The sequence below is a fragment of the Tasmannia lanceolata genome, unplaced genomic scaffold (assembly GCF_043159265.1).
Source record: "Tasmannia lanceolata isolate RefF3 unplaced genomic scaffold, GAP_Taslan_0.1 ptg000044l, whole genome shotgun sequence".
Lineage (NCBI taxonomy): Eukaryota > Viridiplantae > Streptophyta > Magnoliopsida > Canellales > Winteraceae > Tasmannia > Tasmannia lanceolata.
The window spans coordinates 19,564,985-19,574,632 of NW_027518721.1; the positions used below are offsets into that span (position 1 = coordinate 19,564,985).

General features: G+C 38.0%; 1 pseudogene; it reads left to right on the forward strand.

Moving 5' to 3' along the window:
• The first annotated feature begins 7,733 nt into the window (after nt 1–7,733).
• On the forward strand, nt 7,734–8,573 carry LOC143863388 (secoisolariciresinol dehydrogenase pseudogene; annotated as a pseudogene).
• Nucleotides 8,574–9,648: the final 1,075 nt, after the last annotated feature.

Sequence of the window (9,648 nt, forward strand, 5' to 3'; positions counted from 1 at the left end):
TCTGTGATTCTTTTACGCTCTATATATGTTTTTTATTATTTTCTGCACTGCCAAGTTTTAAAAAAAACCAACAAAAAAACAATAAACAGTAATAAAAGCCCATCACATCTCGCCATACACCACAAATCTATTAGAAAATCTCGCGATATTTTTGTTATACACACAGGCGCAGGATCACATGTTGCGATACTTAATGCTCAGTTTGGTTACGTTTTTTTGAGTAAAATAGCAGGGAATGTAATTCTCCTAATTATCCGAGGAGTGTTTGGTAGGGATTTAGCAGAAATTGAAATTTTGACCGCTGGTTATGTCGGATGCTTGTCGGGTGACGTGGAACCCTCGAAATTCGCGGGACGAATTTCTCCAAATCGAAGGAAAAATGAGAGAATTTCTCAGGAAAATTCTTTTTCACCGTAATTGTCATAACTTTCTACTTTTGCTTGTAGTTTTTTCCGTAATTGTCATATCTTATTACATTTTGTTGATATTTTTTTTCGTAATTTTCAAACTTTAGAACCATTTCTAGGTAATTTTTCATTTAAAACTTTATAACTTCTGCTATTTTACTTCTTTTTTTTTTTTTTTTGTAATGATTACTTTTTTTTGTTTATTTTTACTTTTGCTAGCAACCTTTGCCATGTGCGCATATTTGCACAAGGATGGCCACATGCCGAGAAGTGGCATAGGAGAAGTTTGCTAGCAAATTCCTATAAAAAAAAAAGAAAGAAATGTTATCAACACTACTGTTTTCTTATGAAGGCACTCTCACTTTATTAAAAGTACGGTATGGCCCACACCATAGGATGATCCAAACCGTCCATTAGATGGGCCATAGCCTAAATAAGTTATGCTCTAAAAATCATTTCCATAGGATGATCCTAACCCTCCAATCTGAATGTTAGAGGGCTGATCCTAACCCTCTATAGATTGGAGGGTTAGAATCAACCAATGGAAATAATTTTGGGGCATAACCTATTTAGGCTATGGCCCATCTAATGGATGGTTTGGATAATCCTATGGTGCGGGCCATACCGTACTTTTTATAAAGTGAGGAGTGCCCTCATCAAAAAACAGTAGTGCTGATAACATTCCCCAAAAAATTTTAAAAAAATACGGTAAAAAAACTCCTGCACATCTCCTACCCCCAACCAAACAACGTCGGGGAGATTTGCTCACAATCTCCCCGTTGACTGATTTCCTTTTGATTTCTTCTTCTCTAAATCCCCCCAACATCTACCAGCATCCAAACAGAACATAAGGGTGGCAAAACCCATCTCGCGACGAAAAACCCACGCGTCCCCCTATCACCTCATCCCAATTCACGTCAGATATATTCTTGGCATAGTCTTATCTTCTTACCCCATTTAACACGGGTCAGAGATATTTTGTTTTGCATAGACTATATTATGTAAGAACCAACCCATGTCAAATCTCAAATATTGCTTTATTGTTCTATTTTACAATGTTTTAATCAAAATGCAATGTTCTCAATTATTTCATCTCTCTATTGTCAATTGTTTTAATGCTTCTTATAATTAACCATTATCTTTTTCTTCATCACCCGTGTTTTTTACTAGTACTTACATAAAAAGCAACTAAGGGTTAAATTAGGGCTGTTCATTCGGTTAAAACCGAACCGAATTAGCCGAAAGTAACCGAACCGAAATATTTCGGTTAGGGAAAAAAGATAACCGAAACCGAACCGAATTAATTTCTAACCGAACTTGAACCGAAACCGAAAAAAATTCGGTTCTTCGGTTAGTTCGGTTATAACCGAAATTCCATAACCCAAAAGAGATCAAACTATCAGTCTATCCCCACCCAAATCTCACCCATCTTTAAAACCCATCTCCCACACCACCCAGAAAAACCCAATTGAAACCAAAAACCAACAACAAAACCAATACCCCAAATTCCATAACCCAAAAGAGATCAAACTATCACCATGCAAATATCACGGATCAATATAAACCCATCTCCCATACCTTCTCTTCCTCCCTCTTCTCTTGTTATTTTCCCTCTCCTTCCATGTGGGTAGCCTACCTGATGATCCCTCGAAGTTATACCTCTCTCTATTCTATCTTTTTTTGATGATTTGGGTTCTTTGAACAAGGGAGAATAGAAGAGGGGTTTTGGATGATTTGGGTTTTTTGCTTCTCTATATTTGCCCTTGCTAGTTTGGGTTTGTTTTTTGGAAGAAGTGAGAAAAACAGTAGCAGAAAAAATGGGTGTTTTCTTATGCTTCTCTCCCTTCTCTTTCTTTTTGCAGAGAGAGTCTTGCAGGCAACTCACGTGGGTTGTCATAACTTTCTTGGAAGATGTAAAAACTAGCCCATGGTTTTGAATAGACCAGCCCATGGTTTTGGAGAAATGGTATTAGTGCTCGAAAGCGGCCAAAAGGCAAAAACATTTTGAATTTCACTAAAAACAAATGGGCAAAGATAAAAAAGGACAAACAAAAGAGCAGATTGAACCTTAACAAAAGTTACTATACGGTTAATCGGGTATAACCGATTTTTTTTTAACAAAAACCGAAGCTGAAACCGAAAACCGAAATTGGTACAACTTGTTAACCGAAACCGAACCGAAGCATAAAAAAACCCAACTGAAATAACCGACCAAATTCGTTTCGGTCGGTTATTTCGGTTTTAACCGTATAGTGAACAACCCTAGGTTAAATGGTAAACAAATATCTATACCACTTTAGAAATAAACAAATATCAATACCGCTTGAGAAATATCTCTGACGTTTGATTGAGAGAGAGAGGGGGATCGTCGGAAATATCGGGACGTGGCTTGCTAAGGCCATTAGGTCATTGAAAACCTTATGAATAGAAAATTTTCATTCGATAGTTTCTTGTTGACAACCTAATAAATTAATCTGCAAATATGATATTATATTTTAAAGAGCTGTCAAAGCACTGGCCCACAATAATATAATTATCCAATCACTGTGAATTTTCAAGGTAGTGGGGCCACCGATTGGAAGATTTATAATGTATAATGTGTGGCCATCAATAGTTTCTTGCTGACAACCTAATAAATTAATCTGCATGATATTATATTTTGAGGGGAAATCAATCTTTTGGACACAAAATACATCAGTTGTGACACGGCCTCAACATGGGAAGCACCTCTCTTCTCCCTCTTTTCCAAACAATCTTGTCTTTTAGTATTTAAAGAGCTGTCAAAAGCTTATTACATTTCCCAAAAAAGCTCTTACGAGCTGGGTTTGTGCAAATATCAAAATATGGTTGTGCTGGTGACATTTCCCTATATACTTATTCCCTGTTTGAGAGCAGCTGGGAACGCTGAAATCGGGTGTATCAGAATCCAATCTCGAATCCAGTGCCTGATTCCGACAATCCAAGTGCATTGTTTTGTTTTGATATTTTGGAATAGTAAGTAGAAAGTAGAAATTTTATACGGTGTAAGCCCTTGTATTACCGTATTTTTCAAAAAGTACTGTATGGACCACACTATAGGATGATCCAAACCGTCTAAGTGATGGACCAGAACATAAATAGGTTGGGGGGTCCCAAAAATAATTTCCATAGGATGATCATAGCCCTCCGATCTATATTTGTTTCCATAATATGCAATTCCTCTATAGATTGGAGAGATAGGATCATCCTATGGAAATGGTTTTTTGAGCACAACCTATTTACGTTGTGGCCCATCACATGGACGGTTTGGATCATCATATAGTGTGGTCCATACGGTACTTTTCTGAAAAGTAAGAGACCATAAATCTAGTTGAAAATAAGGGCTGGTTTTGTCAGCCCTTTATATTAGGCACTTCTGCTCAAACTAGTTGTTCTCATCCACCTACTATACTATGTCAGTTGAATGATTCTATGAAAAATATGAGATGCGTGAACATTACTTTTAGACAGGGTAAGAAAAATCAAGATAGTTAATTTCAAGGATTTTTCTCATTTAGATATCCTGTTTAAGACATAAAAGAATAAGTATTATACAATCAAAAAACAACTTGTTAGTCTTTTTCTTGATTTTTACGATGCGTGTTGTTGCCTTGATCAACATATATAATTTCCTATTAGGACCACCCAACACATCAACTCTTTCCTTTTTAAAGCTTTCTAGGCTATCAACTTCTCCATCTCATCAACTCTTTCCTTTTAAGAGTTTGCTAGAATTTCATTTTTTATACTAGCTATGTGCCATTAGTAGTTTGTGAAGGTTACTCCATCGAAAGAAAGCTTTTTGTGAAACTATGGGTGGCTTGTACTTTCAAATTCTTCTCACTAACGGATGGCACTGGTACGTACTGGGGAGAGTTTCTCTTGTTCTTAGTTGTACCTATGGTGTTAGAAAACAACTACGAAGAATAACAGTAGATGTAGGTTTGATTGAGGAAACCTTGGCCACTGTTAACACAAAGTGTTTGTTGGGTTTCAAAACGATACCCTGGCAGATTGCTTCCATTCCATTTAAAATAAGTGAACCCACGTTCAATACAAGAAAATAGGAGAAAGATCTACTACCACTCACCCACATTACCTACATGATAACTACATCCTATAACATGATAACTACGGACTTATCCTACCTTATTCCACTCACCCACTTCACATACACATCATTTGCCATTAGCTATCTACACATAATAAAAGAAAAAAAGAAAAAAAAGAAGAGTTTCTATTTTGCACTTAACATCTCCTCCCCCTTAGAAATCGGCCTTGTCCGCAAGGCCATCTTCTTCTTCTTCTTCTTCGTAGCATGCCTCTATTAGGAACAACTTCTTACGTCGATGTCCCGGGACAAACTTCTCGTTACAGTTATAGCATGGTCCTTGATTCCGTCTCTCTTGCAGTTCAGTGGGTTACATCCATCGGATTGGAAGCGTAGGACCAATGTTGGTTGTGATTGGGTTCGCCGTGTCTGACGTTGGAATGGCACGCTGTGATAAATCACGGGCCTCGTACTGGAGGGCCAGTCCGATAGCACCAGATAAGGTCGTGGGTCTATTGGCATGAACGTCAATTCTACGAGAATCTCGTAACCCACTAACAAAACAACGGAGCTGACGATCTTGGGGAAGATGTCCGACCTTCACAAGTAACTTCTCGAACTGGGTTTGGTAAGGTCGCACCGATTCAGTTTGCTCCAATTTGGTGAGTTCTCCAAAGAAATATAAGAATTGGCTTGGACCTTATCGAGAATAGAGCCCATCCTTGAACTCTTCCGAAGTACTACCTTCATTTCTTGCTTTAGCAATTGGTACCATAGTTGGGTCTCATGAAATTGGAAAAACCGTTCTGCCCTACATAACCAACTCGTTGGATCTTCACCACCGTCGAAACGCGGAAAGTCCAACCGCATAAATTTGGGTGTGTATGAGTTGGTGGAACCAGCATGATGAGAGCCACCATTGCCATTAACCTGATCTTCATTGATTCGAATAGGAGCGTGAGAAGTCTCCCCCGTCTCCCTGGCAGATTAATTAGAGATTTGATCCACACGTGTGTTCAATTTTTCGAACATCTGCGCCATTCGATTCATCATGTCTTGCTGACCTTTTGAAAGTGACTCCATAGCTTGCTCGAATCGCTCCACACGTTGGTCCATGCCTGAGCTCTGATATCACAATGGTACGTACTGGGGAGAGTTTCTCTTGTTCTTAGTTGTACCTATGGTGTTAGAAAACGACTACGAAGAATAATAATAGATGTAGGTTTGATTGAGGAAACCTTGGCCTCTGTTAACACAAAGTGTTTGTTGGGTTTCAAAACGATACCCTGGCATATTGGTTCCATTCAATTTAAAATAAGTGAACCCACGTTCAATACAAGAAAATAGGAGAAAGATCTACTCCCACTCACCCACATCACCTACATGATAACTACATCCTATAACAGGATAACTGCAGACTTATCCTACCTTATTCCACTAACCCACGTCACATACAGATCATGTGACGTTAGCTATCTACACGTAATAAAAGAAAAAAAAGAGAAAAATGAAGTGTTTCTATTTTGCACGTAACAGGCACCGTACAAGAAAAAGGACCCTTTTGCCATCATGTCTATATGTACGAGAATAATGGCATTTTTATTCTTCATCTTCTCCAAATAAGGGTTTGTGAAACTACCAATTACTCCAAAAGCTTAAGCATTTGGAGAAGTTAAAGAAAATCAGATCGTATACCTGATATTCTCTAACAGGGTTCCTTCTTCATCTTCTTCCTCTTCTTCTCTTATTTGCTATGTTTTTTCATCGATCATTGCTGCAACTCAGAATAGAAGGAAGAGAAAGAGGGAGAGGAAGAAGAAGAAGTGGAAGAAAAGAAAAGGAAGGTAAAGAGGGGGAAAAAGAGGAAGAACAATATGAAGAGGAAGAAAATATGAGGAAGAATATGGAAAAAGAAGAATCGATGACGGAAAAAATAGATGATGCCGGAAAAGGGACGACACTAGAAAAATGAAAGAAAAAAAGGGGAGAAAATAAAAGGAAATGTTGGTGTCAAATAGGAAAAGTTGTGGTCATGTCGGGAAAACTTCGGGCCGTGTCGAGAAATGTTGGGGTTAAGTCGAAAAGTTCGGGTCATATCGAGAAAAATTTGTGTCGTGTCGACAAAAGTTCATGTCAACTTAGTAAAGTTGGGGTCAAGTAAAAGTAGGAAAACTTCAAGTCTTGTCGGAAAAACTTTGGTTCACGTTGGGAAACTTCAGATCGTGACAGGAAAAGTTGGGGATCAGCTGGGAAAAGTTCTCGCCTTGACCTCATCTTTTCTCATCTCGACCCCAACTTCCCCTTCGTCCTCCTCTTTCTTTTTACTTTTTTTCCGATATTCCATTTTTTCGGTTTCAATTCTTCCTCTTCTTCCTTTTCTTTTTCTTCTTCATCCTCTTCTTCCTATTTTCCCTCTTTGTCCTCTTTCGAGTTGCAGAAATGATCATTGGCAATGGTGATGAAAAAAAACCAAATAAAGAGAAGAAAAAGAAGATGAAGAAAGAACCCTTGTTCGGAGAAGATGAAAAAATGACTATTCTCATGCATATATATAGACTTAAGGGGAAACTTGTCTTTTTATGTACTGCATCATCCGTTAGTAAGAAGAATTGAAAGTACAAGCCACTCATATTTTCAGAAATAAAGCGGAATTTCTGGATCATTTTCCGAAAGAAAAATCAAACATTGGTAAAACCCCATTGCCAATCATCTTTAAATTCACCTTTGTAGAATACATTCTCGATAGGTCTAACAGTAGACGCTATGTAAATAATTTTTTTGCTATAGACAAATTATGTTTTAAAATTTCTATTTTATCATCTTTTCGAAAACCTAATGTCATCGTTTCCCCATACAATTTGTAATGTATCTCATATTTTCTTTTATTTTACATATTTTATTCCGGAAAGATAATATTCTTCTATCAAGCCACCACCAATGCGCCCTTCACAACATCAATGGATTGGAGAAATGATATTAGCATTGCTCTTTCTTAATCCTGCCTAGAAAAACTCACAAAAGTTGCCCTGTTTGATGAATTCCAGAACCTCCTATAGGCTATAGATGCTCTAGTAAAATGAGACATGAGTAAAACACTTCAGATGAAAATTTTCTTTTAGCAGAATCACTTATTGTCTTTTTACAAAGTGTTAATCACATGTATATATTCTCTTCTTTAATGCTTACATATTTTCCTACTAGGGTTGTTACTAGCTCCTTTAAACTGATTATTTAAAAACAAAAAAACAAAAAAAAACCTATTGACTTTGATCTATAGACTAGAAGGTAAGGTGGCACTGATCACCGGCGGAGCAAGAGGGATCGGCAAATGCACGGCCAAATTGTTCCACCGGCACGGTGCCAAAGTGTTCATAGCCGATGTCCAAGACGAATTGGGCCAATTAGTTAGCAAAGACCTCGCCTCCCTCGATTCCTTCATCCACTGTGATGTCTCAGACGAAGAACAGGTCCGAAATGCTATCGACAGTGTTGTAAGCAGGTATGGGAAGCTCGACATAATGTTCAACAATGCGGGCACCTTAGACGCGTACAAGCAAAGCATTATTAACAATGAGAAGGCGGATTTTGAAAGAGTACTTAGCCTGAATCTAACAGGGGCCTTCTTGGGCATCAAGCATGCTGCACGGGTCATGATCCCAGCTCACCGCGGCAGCATAATTAGTACAGCTAGTATTGCTTCTGTCTTAGGTGGGCTCAGTACTTATGCCTACACAAGTTCAAAGCACGCGCTGGTGGGGCTCACGAAGAACGCGGCCGTTGAGCTCGGGCAGTTTGGTGTTAGAGTAAATTGTGTTTCTCCTTATGGTCTTGTAACCCCAATGACTGAGAAAAATTTGACCGCAAAGGGTGAAGAGCTTGAGAAGGCAATGGAGGGTCCTGCTAATCTTAAGGGGGTCTATCTTAAAGCAGAAGACATTGCTTATGCTGCTCTCTATTTGGGAAGTGATGAATCCAAGTATGTGAGTGGTCACAACCTTTTAGTTGATGGTGGTTACACCATTGTCAATCCAATGTTTGCTATGCATTTTTCAGCTTCTTGATGTTGCCATGAGCTTTCACCCATTGCCAATCCATCTAATGATATTGTTCCTATCCTCCACTTGTTCATTTTATTTTAGGGCCTCTATGAATTCAATAAAAAATCGGCCTTGTTAGTAAAGAAAATTATTTTAAATTTTATTTCAATATTGTGTCGCAAGCATGGTTTTAAATTTCGACCGAAATCCGAAATTTCGGAATCGTTCCGAAACCGAAATTGGCGACACGTACCAAATGTTGGGTTCGGCCAAAATTTCGGAAATTTCTTCAATTTCAGCGAAATTTGAATAAAAATTGTTAACTTACCAACTTCTCCAAAAGCTTAAGCTGTTGGAGAATGGCATTATTTATCTTTTATTCTTTAACAAAAATATTAATTTTTTATTCCTTTCCCAAATTTCAGCCGAAATTACCGAAATTTTGGCCCAAAAAATCAACATTTCGTCCGTCTTTACTAAAATTTCGGGAATTCGGCTAAGACCGAAATTTTTGCCGAAACCGAAATTTGAAACCATGGTCCCAAGCTAGTGAAGGGGAAAATACAAATATTTGGGCCGTATCAATATCCTCTCCTATTTGTTGTGGGGTCCATCCCCATGTTGTCGGCCCCACACCCCTTCATCTCTTAATTAAAAAACAGAAAGAGTCGGTGGTGCAGTTCGATTGAAAGAAGGAAAAAAAAGAGGGAAAAAAAGATGGAGAGAGGAGAGAATAAAATAGTAAAAAAGAGCTTTTCTCTTGTGGTCTTTTAGGGTTTTGCTTGGTCAAAAGAAATGAAGAGGGTTTAGAACCCTAATCCATTAAAGATTGAAGTCTTTACTAAGGGTAAGAAAGAAGAAGGTAGAAGAATCCAAAACCTATGTCTTTTAAGGGGTTCTTGGAGAAAAACCAAGTCCTGAGAGAGATGGTGTTCTGTTTTTACCTTTGATGATGTTGGCAATGACAAAACTATCAAATTCAATCTAAATTCTATTAATCCCTAAAGTATCATAGTAGTAGAAACCATCTCTCTTACCATTAGCTTCAACCAGCATATTAGCATTCACATCAGAGGAATGAGAGAAAGCAAATCTTACTCTATTGTTATTATCTCAAATAATACCCCCTCTTCTA